Source organism: Cardiocondyla obscurior, linkage group LG04 (genome assembly GCF_019399895.1).
Source record: "Cardiocondyla obscurior isolate alpha-2009 linkage group LG04, Cobs3.1, whole genome shotgun sequence".
In the NCBI taxonomy this organism is placed as follows: domain Eukaryota; kingdom Metazoa; phylum Arthropoda; class Insecta; order Hymenoptera; family Formicidae; genus Cardiocondyla; species Cardiocondyla obscurior.
The window spans coordinates 5,632,540-5,654,620 of record NC_091867.1 but is presented as its reverse complement, the minus strand read 5'-3'; positions in this window follow the sequence as shown (position 1 = coordinate 5,654,620).

Here is a 22,081-nt window from a genome sequence, read left to right as displayed (position 1 = left end):
ATGACGGGATACGACGCAAGATGGAGGCAAGAGGAAACGTGAAGGGTCGCGCACAAGAGTAAAGTACCCTTTATATCAAAGTACTAGTAAAAACGAGACCTATTTTGTGTTGTACTAACGTAGTACTACTCAGATATGTATTTATAATATTCATAATATTCATAATAATTACTACAAAGAAAAATAGAGAATATATTATTTTTATCGAAAAACGTTTTTTTGTTTTAACTTTTGTTGCAATTAATTTTTCTGTGTATGCTTTCGGAACATTCTTAATACAACTTAGTACAATCGAGTACAGCAAACAAAATGAAAAAAAATATAAAAATGGGGACCTAGTAAAAAAAAATCATTTTTTTCTCTTTTTTTCGCGTATTTATAAGAGAACAAATTTAATATTCAGAAACAATATAGTACTACTCTAGTACAATTCAGTACAGTTCTTAAATTATTAAAAATTATAAAGTGGGGGGCTAACTTCTAATAGCCCTGCTCGCTTGCTCGCGAAACGCTCACTCTATCGAGTTATTATTTCGCATTATCTGGCATCGTTATCTGTTAATTACCAAAATCATGCTGTTCGCATTTTGTTTTCGCGATGCGCGCTCTCGGACAAGAGAGCGGGGTGGAGTAAAATGACAGCGAGGGAGTGAATGAGATGGCGGTTGATAACTATCGAAATCAATGTACGTGCCACAGCCTCCGTCGGCAGATCACGACGATTCGATAACGTAAATGCGGCGGAGATTTTAGCGGGGATCACGAGAAAGAAAGATGCGATCTATAAACCGTAGAAAATCTACCGCAGGCTTTTTGTCGTCGAGAGCCATCGGACGAAGCGAAGAAGGGTTCCCTCAGCGGACAGCTCGAGATTCGATCGCGACCGTGGCGAGAAGGCGTCGCTCGTTTCTTCCTCTCTCTCTCTCTCTTTTTCTCGTGAAGAGGACGCGATAATCAGATAATGCCGGGATTAAAAGTGTTGCCGCACGGCGGCATTAAATATATAGATTTCGGTAATGACAGGTCCTGCCTCAACACACCTCCCGAGCCGACTCGACTCTACGATTCAGCGTGCTTGAGACGCAACGATGGCCGCGCGAGATCGCTCATCTTTGCGCACCGTCGCGTCCGACCTCTTGCCCCGCTTTCGGCCAACTTTTTTACGCCTTCGTTGATACATCTTTCCGCGGATAGTCTATTACTCATTTGGAAATAAAAAGTAAAAACTTGTCTCCCGACGAACACATACACGTCCATTTATACCAGTATATCTTTTATCAAAGTGGTCTTATTCGTCGTAATTCGTTAATAATTCTTACAAATGTAAGGAGGGAAATAGACAAGCTTGCGCGCACGTGCGAAGATAATACCTTTGATTTAATACTTGCGATTTATATTAAACCGAGCGAGTGTGTATTCCCGGTAACGGTCAGATAATAATCGATCCACTCTAACGTGGGGCACGCCACGGGATAATGGATCTCGTTGAGATCAAATGGAGCATACGCCGTTAATCGCGCGTAAAGATATTTAGGACTCAGCCGATCGGAACGCGCGGAGCAGCGCGCAGATTTACCTCCCCGCTCGATGGACGTTCCTCGGATCGTTCGCCACTTTGGCCGTGACGCGTTACGCCGAGAGCCGCGGAGTTTCTTGCGTTCGCGTGTTTTCAACGGCGGCGACGAGAACGACGACGGGAGAAACGCGCGGAATGCCGCCGCCGGGCGTCTTAATGCGTTCTAAATTGCGGCGAATGCGCTTTAATTGATTGACAAAAAGCGCCAGGCGGAAAAAGGCCGGGTCGCTGCCTGATGAAATAACGCGCCGTGCTAGTGCCAGGTAGGCCGGCTACGTCGCCGTGTTACTCGTTCATTCCTCCGCGTGCGCGATACAATCATCCCCCCGCCCCTCAACTCGACTCACCGACACCTCGAGCGGCGATCGTTCCCTTGACAAATTGACTTTTAATGCGTCTCTTTCTCTCCCCCTATTCCTCCTCCTTCCGCGATTTCCTCGGTTTCGGGATCCGAGGTTGCGCGCCTGCGAAAAACTTGATCGAATGTCCCCCTAATAATTTTTCTGTGTATATTACAATAATAATGTTAATCATATTGGGCGGGCAATGAAGTAAGAAAATATATTACTCGCCGGTTTGTTTGATCGCTATGTCTGATTTTAATTTTTATGCGTTACTAAAGAATAAAAAAACCATCGCGCACTTCAATTAAAAATATTAATATCCCATGTAGGAAACGCCGATGCTTAAGAAATGACCCAACATCGGCCCGAGCATTGACTTGCTAAGGCTGAATGCCCACACCCAGAGAAAAATATAATTGAGATAACCATAATTTGGCTATAAAAAAAAAATTAAAAAGGAACCAACAATATTTTTATAGTAATTTTAACTATACAAATTTTAAATTGTATTATTACGCAATTCTTACATGGGATAGAAAAACGTTTAAGGAACTCTCGTCAACGTTGAGAAGAGAGAGAGAGATTCTCGTTCGATTTTACCGCCACGAGAGTGTGGCTTTGTGTGACACGCGTTATTACAAGAGGCTATACCTTCGGGGCATTTTGTCGTCGGTCGTTTAACAAAATTAGAATAAGCGCCGTTGCGGCCGACGGTAATCGATTATTTCGGGACGGGATTTCAAATCAAATTTCCATCCTTAATTGGCCACGGGAGATGAAACTCGCGCAGGTAACGATTCGTAAAAAGCATACTATGTCACAGTCCCACAGTAATTTAAATCTCATTATATTGGCCCGTAGTTTGCGGTTTTGATACAGCGGCTCTCATTCCGTTTGAGCGATCTCGAAATCGCCCGGGTATCCCTCGGCTTGGAGTCCTCTCGCAAAGCGAATTAATGGCGAATAATTTGATGTAATTAGATTAATAATCGACTGTTGAGCCTCTGCTATTCAATATTTTAAATAAATGTGTTTTGTAATGCGCAACAACGCGAAAGCAAGCGCGATGCGATTCCGGATAATTAACAAAAGGATTATATTGCATCGCATTATGTAATATACTGCGTAACGTTTATGTTGGAAATAGAGTTCCGCGGATGTTCCGCAGTATGTCGCGCTGTTATTTGATCGCGTGTTTAACTTCTGATTAATACGAAATTAACGTAGGTAGTCGTTGTTAATGCTCGCGACGGATTGAAACTCGACACGGCGAAAGGACAATTTCTGCGAGCTCAACCTCAAGGGCTATTAGAAGTTAGCCCCCCACTTTATAATTTTTGATAATTTAAGAATCGAATGTCCCCCTAATAATTTTTCTGTGTATCCTTTCGGAACATTCTTAGTACAACTTATTACAATCGTGTACAGCAAAAAAAATGAAAAAATATAAAAATGGAGGTAGTCCAAAAAAAAATTTTTTTTTTTTTTTCGCGTTATAAAAGAACAAATTTAATATTCAGAAACAATATAGTACAACTCTAGTACAGTTCAGTACAGTTGTTAAATTATCAAAAATTATAAAGTGGGGGCTAACTTCTAATAGCCGACCTCAAGCCGCTTTTGAGAAGCTCTAATTTACGGATGTTACTCGTCCTGTAATATCGCCAATCAAGACCGGAATTCGGCATGCACGTGGAACGACAATATGAATCATGGTCCTTCCCGCGGCGCGCGGATCATACCAAAAATAATGCCCACCGACGTACCGTGAGAGGAAGAGAGAGAGAGAGAGAGAGAGAGAGAGAGAGAGAGAGAAAAAAAAAAAAAAAAAAAAAAAAAACCGTAATCACGCGCGAATTTCTCCGGGGCTCCCAGGGTGGATAATGCAGCTCTCGAAATATCATATGCGCATCGCTGACTCCAGGGTGGGCGTGAGTTTTATAAACTCACAACGTGCCCAAAGGGGGAGGACAAAGAAGAGGGGGTGGTTATGCAAACGCAAAACATTCCGCGCGTCGTTCCGCGTGTCCAGTAATGATATTAAAATGTAAAATGCAACCGGCGCCGCGTTACACCGCGCGGAATTAAAAACGGATTGCACCGCGCGCAAAAACCTCCCGAGCAATTTTCGCAATTTATTCTATATCGCGATTTTCTATATGCATTTCAAGAGCGCGCGCGCGCGGTCCTATCCCCGTGACTTTTTCGCGTGCAATGTAACGTAATATGATATACGATATATGCGAACAACGCATTTCATATCTTTTGCGTATTTAAAATATTTGTACAATTTTATTATTATTATTTTTTTTTTTTTACGAATATTGTAGAAACTTACGAAGACGATTTCGGTATTTAGAATTCAGAACGCACGCGATAAAGTACTTTTTTAAAGTGGCGCTCGTGCCTCACGGATTCGGAAGCTTTTTTTCGTGGTTTAGCCGTGAAGGATTACAATGCGACGTCACCGAGCGGGGGATGACAAAGGAAGGCTCTGGCAAACGAGAGAGGGTGGCCGATGTCACGCCAAGAAACGCCGGGTCGCGTGAGCAACAAGTGGTAGATGTGAAAGAGAGATCGACGGATGTCAAGTCGTGGGGAAATAAAAAAGTCGCCCTTATCCTCGCGGGGCGAGGCTAATAAAGGCCCGTGACAACAAGCGACAAGAGGGTTGGCCCGGAACTCAGGCGGGAAGTGAACGGGCAGGAAGCAGAACGAGAGGCTTAAAATACCGTCAAGCCGGCACAATGGAATTTTATCGAAGCACCTCCGGCTCCCTTTTTTCTCTCTCTCTCTCTCTCTCTTTTTTTCTTGCTCCCCTTCTTTTTCCTTGGCCTCTCGTTTCGCAGTAATTCGGCCTATCGCACGCGTAAGCAGATAAAGCTTCGCCGTCAAGCGGAAGATAGAAATTTTACGGGATTTTTTTTTCGCAGAGTTACTCATGGAACCGACGATGAGAGAATGTATGTATGTGTGAGTGTGTTGTGAGTGTGTCATCTCTCACGCAATATTATTAATTCTATAAAAATACAACCGATATAATAAAGATTTATTAATAACTATCACCCCAAGTCGATGTGGATTCTCAATATCCGCCCACCGCCGATTGGTAAAATAAAAAAAATCTACGCGACTTTCATTACAAAGAGCTCATCTCGAGATCACCAGAGTTCGCAACGGCCGACACGGGATAAGGGCAAAAATGCGAGGGCCGCAATTCCTCGATGCATCCTCAAACGATTCTCGGCCCACCCGAGTGCACCCGTGAAACTTCTAGTTGCCAATGCGATCAAATCTCTCTTTCGGGATGAAGGGGTGGTGTGGTACTGGCGGATATCAGCACGCGGATCCCGACGCGCACGGACGGAAAAAAGCAAGGAAGTTACGTAGGAGGAGATCGAACGATTTAATTAATTCCGATTCGTAGGCTTTGATCCCGCCATCGGCGGAATATCGCGAGTTCACCACGACGGAAAACAAATATACGAAGTCCGACGCGGAGTAACTCCCCGGCCTGCTTAACATTACGTAAAAACCAATTACGTGGGAATGCCTCTGTTGATTGGTATCAGAGATGGCCCCCGGGAGTAGCGCTGGAACGTAAGCTCGGGATTGAAAATACTCGGTCGCGGGGCGAGGAAACGGGGGGTGCCGCAGGATCGCGCCGGTCGAAATGTATCCGATGTCAAGAGAAACAAGACCATCGCTTGCGGGGAAAAAGGGACCACCGGCGGGTGTTCAAGGGAAAGGGGGGCGAACGAGACTACGTTGCATGGCACGTGTCACTTTGAAGCGCGTCCGTGGGGAGGACCCGCGTACCGCTGGACGGAAATTTGTCAGCAAACCTCGTTAAGTTTTCATTTACCAAATGCAGACGGCATAGGTTCGACTCCTGGCTGGACGGCCAGGACTATGACGCCGTCAGCAATTACCGCGCCCCCGTTTTTTTTCACCCTCGCAATATTGATCACACATTTAACCCTTGTAACATATACGAACGGTTAACAAAAAAAAAAAAAAATAATAATAATAATAATAAGAATTAATAAATAAAAAGATAAGTTTGCATATCTTAACGACTTAAAATGGCAAAAAATGCATAGTTAAAATTTTTAATAAAATCCTGATCAAACGAGAAATGAAAGACGAAACGAAGGAAAAACATTAATTCTCCAATCTCGTACCTACAATTTCGTAGCGCAAGTATAAAGACGGTGCACGAGACTAGTAAGAGAACCCGAGTTGAAATAAACTATCGATGTCTAATAAAGAAAGTTACACCGAGGTTGCCTCACTCGAAGCGAACCGTCTTACCTTCGGCCGCGGAGTGTACCTTCGTCTAAATAAACAGGAAAGTGGAGCTAAAACTAGCCGCGAAGTGCGGCCGGATCCGGATATTAAATCAGTTCGAGTGTGCAAATACATCCTTGAGCGTATGTATCTCGCGGGTACGTGCTCGTGGGCCGAAGGAGCTACGAAGACGAGAAAGGACGGGCACGTGAAAGCGTAAGAGCGGAATGGGGGTGGAGGCGGTCGTTACTGTCCACAGATACAGAGTATGTACCCAGAACCGTAAACGGAGTTCGGACGTAACCCCCCTTTCCCTCGGATAACCGCCGGGGGAGAGCGCCCGACGACCTTTCTGTGATCGGTGTTCCGTGTAATCGCCAAGTATGCAGATGATTAAATTTGCAACATCATCGCGGCAACCCTAAAGGCCCGGTAAAGGGCTGCAGCCAACGGCCAGGCCTTGAAACGAGGAGTTCGACTTCGTGGTTTAAGGGAAGAGCCGGCGTCTTCCGGGATATATCGGGGTCTCAGATTTTGGGCACTTTGTTGACGCAAGAAACGTACTAGGGCCACATCACAAAAGGTCGAATGTCCTGGGAGAATTACCAGACGTAATTCTCATTTCTCGCGATGACGCGGCATTTATAATTACGATACGTTTTATTACGTGATAAAATTTGCTCTTTAAATACCTTTTTTTTCTGCTGACAATATAACGATTAAAGAAAATATCTCGACAAGATTTTTCTATTAATAAATGATTCGATTAATCAACGGTTAACAATAAAATTCGCCGACCGGATTTCTAAAGTGGCTTCTTATAAAAAGAAACTCCTCTCGAACTCTTGATGTTACGGATAATAAATGTAATCTTCCGAGAAAACAGAAGTAAACGAGCATTGTGCGCCAACGGCACACTTCCTCCTTACGCCGTTCCACATGTCGAACTCCATCGTCGTCAAAAACATTTTCGTCGACCGTTCGAACAACTATGGCTATTGTAACGCGGGAAGAGAGAGAGGGAGAAGGGGAGTAAAAAAAAACCGTATGAAATTCCAGAGACACGTCGCGTACCGCGAGCAGGGAAAATATCATATTTTTGACCCCCCTTCGTATTTTCTCCCCTGAAGAAAGGAGAGCAACTCACGATCCGCCTGGTTTAGCAAACGAGCGCTTCGCTTCCTAGATAGACTCCATTGTCATCGGCCGAGGACCTAAAGATCGAGCCAGGTAACGTCATATTCAATGGTCGACCAATCACAATATTTTTGACGAGTTATGTCAGGCCATAATGGGACCGACAAAAAGGAGAAAAAGAAAGAGAGATGAGAGAGAGAAAAAAAAAGTGAGTAGAGGTTTTCCACTGTAAACTCCGCGTCTTCCGTGGCAATTCGTGGCCTACAATGGGCCGCGCCGAGAGCGGTGGTCCTTGAGCCTTTAAAAGCACAAAGACACACACTGCCGGCGTATTCGCGTCCTTTTCTTTCCGTCTCCTCTCTCTTGCTTCCTCACTCCGCGATCCGGCGATATCCTGCTCATCCTAGGACGCCGCGGTCCCTTGAGACGCCGCCGAGCGTGCGTAACGCGCTCAGCGACCCGTGAGTTATGAGGGAAACGCGCAATATTAATATTTTGTATCATCCTCGCGTGCCCCCGCTCGCACAGCGCCGCACAGCCCTCGTTGGGATGAAGATCAGGCGCGGGGACGCAACCCTCGTCCACGGCACTGTTCTTTGTCGTTTGAAGTCGTCTTTCGCCGCCGCCAGAAAGGAAACGAGCAGCGCAATGAGAAACTGCCGCGAGAACGAGATGACTTTTACCGTTATTTAAAATATGATTTCGCGAGAAGTGTATATCAATTCGTCTTACCGCGATTTAATCGATCGTTTAGGAAAACCGAACAAATTCTATTCTAAATTTCTCGGAGTAGGTACTTATTATATTATACAATATGCATTTATAAAAATCGATATCAAATTGTTTTCTTCTGTTTTTTGTCTATTAGCATTTCTAATTGAATATACCGTTGAAGGCATGTTATTCGCCGACCGACGTGTGCGAATTATGCGTTCACGAAAGAAGTAACAAAGCCGCGCTTCGGAGTCGGTGCTCGCGGGCGAACTATGGTAATGCGCGAGGGACACGGGCTTGCACACGAGAAGAAGACTTGCACGGATACCTGGGATAAGCGTTCCAGGAGATGGTGCCTGCGGCCGCGGGACCGTGTGAGTACGGTCCGCATCAAAAGAAACCCGTCCCCCCCGTGAGAGGGAAAATGACTACGCCGTTCTTCGGGGATTCTGCATAAAATCTCCATGAAACGCATATATGCGCTTCTTCGTTCGGCGTTTTTGTTCAAAATCAATGCGATGTATTAACAGTCTAATTTTTTTAAAGTAATTTTTATTATTATTGTCACAGTACCTCGCGTTAAAATAAATTATGTTAAAAATTTACCTCTCTGAAATTATCATTTTATTTAGTGCATTATTAATAGTAATTAAAATCCCCCAAGAAGACGGTGCTCAATGCAGTCTTGTAACCTTTATAAATTTAGATAAGCGTTATTTATTCGTTGTACTCTCGAATTTGTCTAGTGTGAACGGCGAAAAGAACCTTGATATACTTTCCGATAGACTACCTCGGTCCGCTCCTCAGCCTGCAATTTGCACACGAAGCGACGAACTTTGATTGTGTTACGGCCGACCGACGCAACGGCTCGTGAATCGCGCGTGTAACATTGTATCTTGAAGCGAGTCTTATTAAACGGCTGAGAAGGGAAGAGGTGTTCAAGATCGCAGTTGTCCTCCGTTTCCCTTCTGCCTTTCTCTTCATCTTTCCGTGTCTTCCTTCGCGTATGGCGTAACAGTTAATTGCCGACCTTAGACTGCGGTGCGCGATGCGCTTCAACGGCGTGAACGCCCAGGGAAAAACGAGCCGTTGCTCGAGAATAGGAGATTTGAACGTCTCTTACATATCCCGAAGTTTTCTCCGTAGCTCTCTCAACGTTCAAGACGATCGTCTTTGCGGAGAAATGAATGACGGGCAAAGAGAAGGACAATCCGCGATCGGGTGACGGCTGGGTCCTAACGTGTAATCCGACCAGACTATCACATATTTAAACGTATCTTTGTTTCTGACACACAAATTGCACAACACATGAAATATCGAGCTGGCAATCGTGCGATTACGAGACGGCTCTTTTTAATTTTTTTACTTTTTAATTTATGCAGAAAATTTCACCGAGACGTCGCGACGGTATTATAAATCATGAAAGTGCAATCTTCTATATCACTTCGCGGCGGCTTGTGACAATGAAAATCGGGGCTAACTTTCGCTTCATGGCACAAGCTGCATATTGCTTCGGGGAAGGGAAAGGCGCGCGCATGGAGGAGTGCACTGCAACCCCTTTTGTGACAAACGCCACTGCCTCGCCGCGGTATTGTCGCGCTGATCCAGAAGAGGTACACAAAAGGGGGCGTGTTACGCAATTTACCTACCTACCTACCCTACCCTACCCTTTTTAAATCGAGGCGACACGGCGATCGCACCGTGCACGTCGTTGAATACGAACGGCCGTTATCGACCCTCTGCACACCGCTCGAGGAGGCTTTGCCTTCCAGAAGTTACGGGACTAACCCCTCAGTCATGGCCTCGCGTGCCCCGTGCGCACTCGTTCCCTTTTCCTTGCGGTAGCGGCCGATTATTACGCCGCTTAGCGCGCCGTTTGTACGACGTCGCGTTAACTCGCTCGGTACTTTGTACCGCGGACTGGACTTTCATGAGGACAAAACGAGGAGGAAGAAAGAGGTGATTGTTAACGAGAAAGTAGATAGATGCACGGATAACGCGAATAATTTTGTGGCGTTTTATTTTTTTATTTAAAAAAAAATATATGTGTGTATATACACAGGGTAAACGGAACAATGTGTCGCTTCTAAAAACTATGGGTAGGAAATTAGAACCGAAGACGAAAAGTCAAATACAATTTTAAAAAACTCGCAATAATTTTAGAGAAAAAAATTAATTAATGTACGCGTAAGGAAGCATGGGCTGAGTGAGCGCGACAGACGATGGCGCCATTCGCCTGTCGCGCTCACTCGCACGCAGCTTTCATGTCGCTCTTACGCGTACATAAATTAATTTTTTTCACGAAAACTATTAAAATTTTTTTTAATTGCATTTGACTTTAGTCTTCAATTCCAATTTCCTACCTATAGTCTTTGGGAGCGACACATTGTTTGGAACACCCTGTATATATATATATATATATATATATATATATATATATATATATATATATATATATATTTTTTTTTTTTAATATGCGGATGATTAAGAGTTCTATTGCAGATACGTATTAATTTTGTACAAACCATCACGTTAAGTGATCTCAATAATCTTACGTCGACTCGTGACTGTCGCGAGCACCGAGAATAAATTAATAACCGTGTACACTTAATTGACGTCAGGTTCGCGCGTTCAGATTAATAGGGGCTCCGTGTGTACCCCGAAAATCAGCTGGGATAATAACTCGTCCCATCGATCCTCCCGGAGCGCGAAATTAAAATGTAAATTAAGAAACCAGCGCGCGCGCGCGAGAAGGCAGTTATAATTGATTTACGAGGCGCGATCGCGATCACATATCGCCCGCACATACGTGAGATCGAGCAAGACCCGTCGATAAATCCGTAAAACGTTCGACAGGTGGTTCCCATGGCAAAGAGGAAGCGATTTTGCACGGCGGTTAACGCGGCGAAGTGCTAATGTGCGAATTAATATAGCGGTCACTTCGCAACGTCGGTCGCGCATCACGAATCTTTGGCGGATGCTGCCGTCTCTAGCGTGTAAGTATCATGTCTGCACGCTCACTGATGCGCCGCTCGAAAAAGTGTTTACACTGCATAAACCTTTCAAAATATTTGACTAATATAATAAGTCTCTTTTTCAATTAAACTTTTTCTAATTAAAAAAATATGCATCAATTATATATCATATTATCATGAATAAAGAACGGTAAATGAGTTTTGACATCGACTGTCACTATAGTCAACACATGCTCTGAACGACCCGCCCTTATTATGTAATGTACGCGACTCCTAAATTAATTTCACGCTGTCGTCATCGTCGCTAAATCGTGTGACGCACGCGCGGCGCAGTGCCTTGCAATTACTTAACAAATTTATGGAAACGGCGTGCGCAAAAGACGGGTGTCCTTTCCCTCCCGACGCCGTCTCGGCGACGTGACAGCCGCGTTCTCTCCTTTTCACGCGAGTCAACTCTCCGGGAATCGTGTCGCGCGATCCGCAATTACGGAAGCGCATCATAAATATGAATATTTAATATCATATACATAGTACGCGTCGTGAATTAATTGCATCCGGCACGCCGCGTGCGTTTAACAACACAATCGCCGGCGGTTCGATAATATATGAAAATTGTTCGAGTTTTCATACGATTCCGATATTACGCGACGTGCCATTAAGTCACCGGCTCTTCTCTCTCTCTCTCTCTTTTCTCTCCCCCGATTCCCATCGCCATCTCATTAAACGTCGGATGTTTCCGCGAATTGATACAAACGGCTGCGGAGCCGCGATGACGAACCGTACGCCGCGTCGTCGTTAATCAGTTACGGTTAACGACATCGTGTTATCGTTTTTTAAATACAGGCTTGTCGCCGCGGCGTTGTGGCGTTTTATGTATGTAAATGCCGTGTAATCGAGGACACGAAGCAGCAATAACTTCATTACCGCGAACTAATTACGGGAAATTAGCGCGGCGCTAATTGCGCCCCGCCGCTTCTTGATCGAGATTTAATCGAAAGACGGGATGCATCGAAATACTTGCACGGTGACGGCAAGAGAAATAAAAAAAAAGGCGAAAGAAAGGGCTCACTTTTTCGGCGCGCATCATTACACCAGGAGCCTGCGACCGATGATTCATCACGCCCGTTGAAGGGTTTTGGTTTTGAAAGATTTGAGAGCAGCTTCGACGTGGTAATTAGCACAGAGCAACTTGCACCTTTTCCTGCGGACTCCCCAGATAGTCCCGATAACGTCAAATATTCGTCAACATCGAGTATTCGCGAGTACTAAATGTCAGGATTGACTTATCGCGCGTCGTCGATCGCGAATTTAAAACACCAGCTGACAGTACCACGTAGAGTCATCCGAATTAATTTGGTTGCTTGTCACGATTACAAATTTCTTTCATAAGAAGCCATCGTTCTTAAGGACATATCTTTTAGCTTTAATCTTGCAACGCGGGAACTTATTGTCTCGCTTCAAAACAGATTTTATCGTTGCGCACTGTTAATCATCTTCAATGTTATTAACCATAGAGCACGTAATTTTGCGTTACGACAAAAATTAATATAAAAGGGACAATGTAACTTTCACCGAGTCGTTTACATTGAGTATCGAAAGTGCTCAAGAAGAGTAAAACTAGGAGTTTGTAAATTTTTATTGGACCCAGAGAAAAATATAATTAAAATAACCACAATTTGACCATAAAAACAAATTTTAATGTAAATGTAAATTTTTATTGTACCCAGAGAAAAATATAATTGAAATAACCATAATTTGACCATAAAAAAAAATTTTAATCGTGTAGGGTCAAAATTTTATATTAGAGCAATTAAAATATATGTACCGCGTTTGTATATTAAATGTATTGTATTTTTCGAACGATCAGCGATTACCCGGCGATAAACCCGGCGAAGAACGATTGAGGAAAGATTTTCCGAGAGATATTTCAGCGCCTGATGTCGCGTGTGTGCGCGGTTAAATGCAAATTTTCCAACTGTCAGCATACTTCATCCGATGAGCCCTCAGGGACAAAATTCAATTTTCCAACGATGACCACCGTCCAACCCTCGTTGGGCATCGCGATCGCACGCCACTTCTTTGTACAATAAAAAGAAACGCACACGCGCGCGCGTAAGCCTACGCACGTACATCGAAAATACGCACGTATTCATCGATATAAGACATCGGGATATTTTATGCCCTCATAAGTTTTCAAATTCGAAAAGGTGATCCGGGGGATCCGGCGGGTGGCCACTCACTGTGCTTCGCACAGTTTCATCGTCCGGGGCTATCTCGACACCCACACGTGTGTACGCGTGCACGTACATACACGCGCATACGTCAAATCGCGCTTAAAATTCCGCCTGCTTGACCCGCGATAGATTGGACGTAGCGCAGCATAAAATACATATCAATTTCGGGTTTCTCCTTTTCTGCCCGATCCCGCGGGAACGCAGTTGTACACACGTTTTCTCTCTCTCTCTCTCTTATTTTTTTTTTCTTTCTTTCTTTTTTTATTTTTTTTTATTTGCCCACATTCAGCCTTGACTCTGTGTTGTATCGAGACAAAAGGTGTCGCAATCGTATTTACAAGACTCTTATAAGAGTCGACAACGGATAAGCGGAAGACAACGGGCAAAAACGAGGTATCGGTCGCAAACGAGGACAGTCGACACTAAGCATCAACAGAGTTAAAACTCAAATTAAGAGTTAAGAAGAGTGCGTCTCCGAAAACCTACATCGCGAGAGCGTGAAAAGTAATTGTACGAATATATATCTATAAACGAAATATACAGAGCAACAATAAAAATCCATCAGCTTTTGCTTGTTAAATAAAGATCCCTACAATAGATATTAATTGCGATCAGTTGCAACCGGAAAATCGTGAAGATTATCCCCTCCCGTGTAAATCAAGAAGTACGAGTACGAGAAAGTATTAATCGAAATTTCACTTTTGTACTCCGCGAAATTATTTTCGTGAGATGTCCCGACGGCGTACCAAATTGCGAGGTCAGACGACTCCGTTAATCACCCGTATACAGAATATCCCAAACCAAACGCTACAAACGTTGAGGATAAGTAGATCTTTAGAAGATAAATAAGAAACTCCCATATAATTTCGCAATATTTGCGCTATTACCCGAGATATGAATTTTGGAAAATTTGAGCAACAGGGTAAATGAGAGCGCATGGTTAGAACGGGCGCACGCTAAAAGATTAAGCTTTGCCCACTCGAATCACGGATTGGACAACGCGCGAGTGAGGCGATGCGACGGTGTGTGCAAACGAGACGATGCGATAACGCGCGAGCGAGACGATGCAACTATGCATGCAGAGATGAAAACGAAGAGCTTCGCTCTTCAAGCGCGCTTTTCCCGATCGCCAAGATCGGCTGCCCGTCAATTATTATGCACATTACCGCGCGTATTTATTATTTATTACACGCCGTTGCAGCTCGTGGAATGTTTTAGCGCTGCATTTTAAAACTAATTAAGTGCGACTCGGAAGTTTGAAATTTTTAATACGTTTTAAATGGCGTTTCGCAAATGAAGGCGGTGAAAATAATTTTCTCCGATGGCTCGGCGCAAATTAAGTTTAAGTTTGGTTTGGGACATCCTGTATATTATTTTCTTATAATAATCCTACAGTTAATTCAGAAGTGGGATCTGAATCTGTTAGTTGCACGTGCACAAGAAAAGTCGCGAGTCTGTCCGTGCTGTGTACCGCGGATTCGAGAGAGAAAGAAAACGTGCATTCGCGTCAGTTAAACCGCAATACTTTACTAAAACCGCAATGATTTAATTACATAGTAACGAATCTGTGGCTTTCTCTTATTTAAAGAAACTCCTGGTTATACGGCTGATTTTTAATAATCGGTTTTCTTTTTTTCACAGTAAAAAGCGAGATTATACTTACATACCAAAAGACTGATAATTTTTAACCGGTCGACCGTAACGCGATATCGCGTTTCTCATTCTTATTCGCGCACCCATAATCTCCCGTTCTCGCGCGACCTAAAAGCCGCGGCTTAATTAAGTTCTGTTCGCATGCCACGACTGACTGAGAGAACCGCGTGCATTTTCAACTCGGCCTGTCGACGTAAACCAACAGAAAATGATACGCGCTAATTCTTTATCGTGTGGGATAAAAGAGAAAGACGGATGGGCGATTAAAAAAAAAAGAAATACTTTTTTGGTCGGGCGACACCATCTTTAATATGTATTAAAAAAGGAACTGCTGTTTTCTTTGTGGAATTAATTTTAAGCATTTAAATCTCGGAGAATCAAAAAAAAAAGATAAAAAACAGCAGCAACCGGTTTTTGTCTCTTTCTTTCTCTCTCATGTAAAATCTAACAAACAACGGTACCTATACGTCGCGTGACTCCAAATTACATATGCAAGCATACATTGACATTGTCATCGCGCGCAACAGCATACGGAATAATCTAACTTTTTGCTAGCAAAGGTAATACTAAGTAATCGGCGTGTGAAAATTGCCCCGTAATATTTCGTCAAAACTACTGATTATGTTAGTTTTTGTTCCGAGTACGATCGTCCAGATGCAATTACTGCACGATGTATAATTACATTTTAATACACGTTGTAAGAAATGTCCTTAGACCGCTGTACTGAAATAAAGATCAATTAACACTAATGCTGCTACTTTATAAAACTGCTGCGTTATAGAACTTCAGAATCCTAATACGAGCAAATTAATGCAATTTTTTTAGATATTGGGAATAAAAAAAATTTATTTTATTTTCCGAAAGAAAATTGATATTTTTCGCGTAAAAGATACTAGTAAAAACCAATCCTAAACACTTTTTAAAAATAGAAAAGTTAAACCCTGAAAATTGAAAGGACAAAAAAAACCGCCTCCCAAAAAAGTAAAGAGCAATTCAAAAAGAAAAATATCTCTGCTTGTATCTATCCAGGAAATATATGAGACGGCAAACGACTGCTGCGAAGTTAAAGGCGATCGCACACGGAGGTGCGAGCACGATCGTAACGAACGCTAGATTGCGAACGCGAGGAATTATAAATTCCCGGACACCGAGTAACAGAGATGTAGCCGATGGGAGGGATACACATCGCCAGGCCTGGGGTCAGGATGGAGCACGCGTGCGAAGTTATGTGAACACGACTTTAAACAGCGCTCAGGGTCGCAGGGACATCGAAGACGTGCCGCTGCTCGTTGCTTTATGGAGGCATCAATTACTTTAATATTCGCGGCCGTAACACCCCGGTGCAAGCATGCACGCGCGCCGCTGCATACCCGGCGCACTATTGCGGGTCGCGGTAGGTGTCAGCGGTCGTAAAGTCAGCGGCGCTTTCGAGAGTCTCTGCTTTCGTAGCGTAATCGGCGCGGTACGTGGAATACCGGTCGAATTAACGTTTGCTACGGCGAAGGGAAAAAGAAAAGCACGCGTTTTAACGGCGCAATAATCGAACCTCCTCGTTAAAGATCGCGCTCGATTTTACCGAAGCTCGCGCGTAAAGACCTATTATACGGCGGCAAAAGGCGAGATCTCGGAGGCTCGAGCGGCGAAAGGAATTACAGCACGATGACGGATAGGCAGAGCCGAGCAAAATCTATTTCGTTCTCACGGAAAGGACATGTGTTCAGCACGCCCGTGACGATGCCGATTTCGTGTGCGTCGGGCCGGCATTATCGATTCACGGCGATCATCGGCGTAATTGCAACGTTCGACCTCGACCAGCGCGGAACGATGATGAATAGGTGTCGTTGAATGGCGGAAGAGAAAAGAGATCGGCTCTCGGAATTACGAAAGCCGAAGAACAGCGTTCTTAATGCAAATTGCGACTCACGGCGACGGCGGCGGCGGCGGCGTTTAATCGATCGTTTGAGTGTACGTTCTGAGGTCAAGACTGGACGCTCATTGAAGCGACGTTGAGTGGTGTCGTCGGGGTCGGTCAACAAGAAGCGTATCTATCTCCTCTGAGCGGCGTCAATTACTTTAATGGCAGGCGATCGTAATGTCTGCGATAGCTAAGCGCTCGCGAGCCGATGTCAGCACGTATAATACGTAGCGACGCGGTTAATAAGCGGCCATTCCACGAGTGTGTCTCTTTGTAATATGCTCGCGAGGTCGTAGCGTATCGTCACGATTATAATGAGGTTGACTAGAGTTCGCGTACACACCCAAGTCGTATTATAGAGCCTAGCCACGATGAATCGAGGTACAACGTCATTGTAATAATTTTATTTTACTCGCGCCGACAATATTAATTTTTATATCCCATAAAAAAAACGCGCGATTACCATATTCTTGCATTTTAAGTTGATACTTATCAATTTCGAATCTCTCTTCATCGAACAGTGCCCCGAGCCGCACGAATGTAATCTTACTGAACGCAGCGATGTATCCACAATACTTAAGTCGCTGAGAGCAATTACTAATGATACGTAATGCTAATCAAAGGCAATCAAAGCGTCGGGCATGTCACAGAGATGCGCGGATAGAAGATAATAAGCACGTGACAGTAAATGTCAACTAAAGATGTTTCATAACAGACAATTATAGATGATGTCTCGCCGGCCTCTCGCTTCCCACGATTTTGCTTCCGTTACAGGACATTGTATAGTACTTCGATTGAAATTGCCGGATCGAGATGAAGGGTTAATGAAATCGGACGAGTCGTCGCGATCGGGGTCTGGACAAAAATTGCGCTTCCGCCGAAATTACAGTGATTATACGCACCGCGGTTTTGCCCCTCGGCGAAGGTACCCCGGCTGTGCACCCTCGAGAGAGAGCTCTCACCCTCGTTCTACCCTCCCCCGCCTTTTGCCCGTAAGCTGCCAGAGTGATACAGAACTCATTGAGAGTTCGGCCGATTATAAGCGGGGAAACGCGGGCTGCGATGGCGAATGGGTCGTTTCTCGTTCGACGATTACCGGTAACGCGGCGCTCATAAAACAGATGCGCGTGCTCGGCGTCCATTATGACGTAATCCGCCGCTTCTTATAATTTATCGCTGGCCGGAGTGAACGAGTGAGCGAGCAGGCGAATAGAAGGGGAAAGAGACCGAATATCGTTCGAAAATTCAGTTAAGCGGCCGCATTAATTTGCGGAGCGACGATTAGCTCGTCGAACTTGCCAATTTCGCCTCGCAGTTTTCGACGAGGGCCAGAGATTAAAGCGCGCGCGTGCCACTTCTCGCGTCTACATCCGGGTTCTTTTGCTTTATGATTTTCCGTCGCGTTTCCAAATTTATGATGTGAGAACGATTCAACTGGTGGCTTTCGTGAGACTTGATGTATAATATACCTACAACCGATTCCGAACGAGCGCTCTCGTCGGCTCGATGTATCTGCAGGAAACTTGAACGCTTATAAAGAGTTTCACGAGCGACCTTATCAGTGACCGTACGAATCGGCGCCGATCGGCTAGGCGTGACTCACTTCGCGAGATCAATCGCTTGCTCGCGCTTGCGGAAAGTATGAGAAATGCATTAACTTGGCTATCGCGTTAGTAAAACGTTCCTGCAACAAGTACCTGGCAATCTTAATTCTTATCGTAATTTCCAATACGTATATTTTCAATTCCGACGTGTCTTTACAATTGGTTGCAAAATTATCTTTCACAATTAAATTTATTTTATTACAAATTTAAGTTTAAAAACAAAAAATTCATATCTCGATAACTTATGCGAATTAACCGAAATGGTATGGGACTTTATTTTTGTGTACCCGAGTCCTATCTATTCCTAACGGGTCTGACACCCTGTATGCGTATTCGCGCGCAAAAAATAAATTACTTGGAAACACCCTGTATATCTGCCGTGTTCCTGCGAGAGAAAGAAATAATTACGGGTGCAACACAATGCGCCGCGCGTTACCGAGCCGAGCAGTGACCGGTGCGCCGCAATTCGGCCATTATTGCGGGAGTCATTTTACGACACAATGGTAGAAAATCCGCCCCGTAACTCGTTCTAATGGCGATATTACAAGCGGCCGCGATCCATCATGAATAACACTGGGCAACGATGTTGTCGAATATCGAACCGATGCGACGTCATTGTAACCCCGCCGCTAACGAGCCGGCCTCATTGTTATCTCATCGAGTTTCCCGATAACCAATGTGATCTCAATAGGCGCGCACTATCCTCAAAACTCCGTTTCGTCGATTCCATGGGCAAGAGCGGACGAATCAATTCGCCACATATTAACGAACGTCGAAATTCTCGAATGCGAAACAACGTGAGCATCGAGAACAAAATACATTTTACGAAGTATATTGCGAATGTTTGCGACTCGTGATTTGACGTTTGTGATCATTAACCCTTTCGTCTCGCGTACGTGAACCGTAAAAAAACCCTTTGGATTCATTTACCTCTAACGTGTTTAATTAATCTAAAATTCGAATTTTCCAATTCAACAACTTTGACTTTACAGTTTGACAATTCGATCGAGAATTGCATATTATTATTACTTGATCTTTCTCTGCAAAATCAGCCTTCATGTTCGTTGGACGACGCAATCATGCAAATACTGACTACCTGTTGAGAGAATATCGCGAGAAGAAGCGCAAACGCAGGGAGAACGGCAGAAGAGAACCCAATTAAAGCACCGAACGCGTCCTAATTAACTCCTCAATTACACGGTTCCCCTCTGATTTCGGGCAAACAAAGAAGGCGGGCCGGTTACCAAGGAGCAGGGTCACCTAAAGTATACTTCCCCGCCACCCCAAACCTCTCTCTTTCCTCGTAAAGCCTGAAAAATTCTCAAATATACCACGCAAAACAAATTTGCAAAAAGTACTACGACTGTGAGATTTTTAAAAGAGTTATTTACGCTTCTCTCTCTTTCTCGTTCCAAGCACACATCCGATAACTAATTGCAGGCGCATACCGAGTGGGCGTGTACAACGTACATGCGTCTCGTGTAACGAAAACCGAGGACAACCCCCCTCGCGACGTCGCTCCCGTCGTTTTTAAAAATGTCCACAGCCGCCAGTTTCCTCGATCTCAATTAATTGCGCGCACGAATCATGCTCAGAACAATGCTATCGGGAATCTCGCGATACCCCTAACGTTTATAGTAGATATAGAGATCGCGTACGGCGCCGGTGCGTGCGAGGAAACGCGTGTACGTTACGCACGTGCTGCTCGCCGTGCTTCGTTCCGCTTGGAAGGCTCCTCTTCGCTCCGCGATCGGCGGACGCGTGTCGCGTGTCCCCCTATTCACGTATTTGCATTCCTTTATTACGGTAATACGACAGAATCAACGACTGTTACCGGCAGCTCAATGTTTTATTGCGAAGCCTGTCCCGCGTATTTTTTTTCGCAAAGTTAATTCGTTGGTTACCTCCTCGCGATAGCAAATAATCGAGCGTTTTTCTCTCTTGTGGGAAAGTTCGCAACGGGAGCTGAGAATGATGGCGGATAATTCATTGCTGTTTTTTTTTTTTTTTTTTTTTTTTTTTTTAAGTTATTCGATGAGTTTCTTGGCGAAAACTGCGTCCGTAATATTAGAAAAAAAAAAATTGCTATGCTTAGGCGGAGATATCAGTATTATGATATTCAATAATTTACGTGCCAAGTGGACATGTTTTCTCTGTGAGAACAAGAGAAAAGGGGGAATTATTTCAAGTTACACGGACTTTTGGGGTTGCCGGACGAGCAGGGGTACAATGGGTTGAGGAACGTAACACGACGCGGTCGTATCTGAACTCGAGGAGGAAGACTGGCAACCCTTGCCTAAGGGTAGAAGTCGAAGCTGGGGAAGGGGGTCCACGAGACGGAAACCCCGGGAAAGGGTATCTGTTGTCATGGTCCCTGATGCTCCATTATTGATTAAAGATGGCTGACTTGCCGGCTGGCTGGCTAGATGGATGGATGGTCGGATGGATGGATGGCTGGCTGGCGCAGTCATGACGCCATTTTAATATGCGCAATTATAATGTGTACCTAGAGCCTCAGGGGGACGGGAAGGAGAAGGGGGGCTAACGTAACGTAGTAAGGTATCAGTGGGGTAGAACGAGCCACGAAGCATGAGGTCCTAGGTTAATTACTTGTGTTTTATAAAAAAATTTTCAGTTTTACGTGAGACGAGAGGAATACTTTCAGCGCTATTTCAATATTACGTTTGGAATATACTGTAAACGCAGGTAGTTTTCTTCTTAAATGGGCTGGAACTTGTGCGACATGCGTAGCCTGGCAAGTATGGAGCGTTCAGTATTAAATTACGAATAAAGATGGGCGTACGAGGGAGGAAAGCCGACGACTTTTCCCTATCATAAGTTGCCTTTGCTATTTGCTGTTGTTACCTCGCTTTTGCACTACAATATTAGCGTATTTCTTATTTAAGACACCGGTACGTGACGACCGAAGGGACGGCGGATCTGCATGCACCTTTAGTCGATAGGTTGAGACGAGTCAGTCTTCGCGACCCCTTCTTTATTTCAGAAAAATGGCGACCTGCAATTACGCGTGTAGGGTGGTCGCTTTAGAACATAGAGTATTTTTTCCGTTTAACGCGAAATAGGTATAATCAGTTGCCCGGAGAATTTTATTAGCGAGTAGCGCGGCGAATTTCCTTGAAACATAGACAAAGAAAATGCGTTTTAACGTCCGACAAAGTAATATTCGAGAAAGAAATGTCCGAGAAAGAAAACGGCTGAAATGAACAGTTTTATTCTACAATCAACGAAAAACTTTTGAGAAGAGTAAAATAAAATAAAACGCGCGAGAAAAGATAGAAAAAAAAGCAATAACAAAAAAAGAATTTTACGTTATAAAATCGTTTATTTTAGCAAATTTTACGATAATTAATGTATGGTTTGCCCTTCCCAAGCGCAGGGCATTTCCATTAGTTAGATTCAGAAGCCGTCAGCCGGCAGCAGTCTGTCGGAGGCTGTCAGTATAGAGGCGAGGAGCCGGACGTTATTGAATAAAAATTTTGCGTAACTCATGTAATCCGCGCCCGCGCAATTAATTTATTGTACCGCAATAAGTCGCGATATTATTCTGCCCGTCCCTTGAGCATATACGCGGTCGACCGCTGATTGCGCGGCAGCGTCATGTCATATATTATACACGCA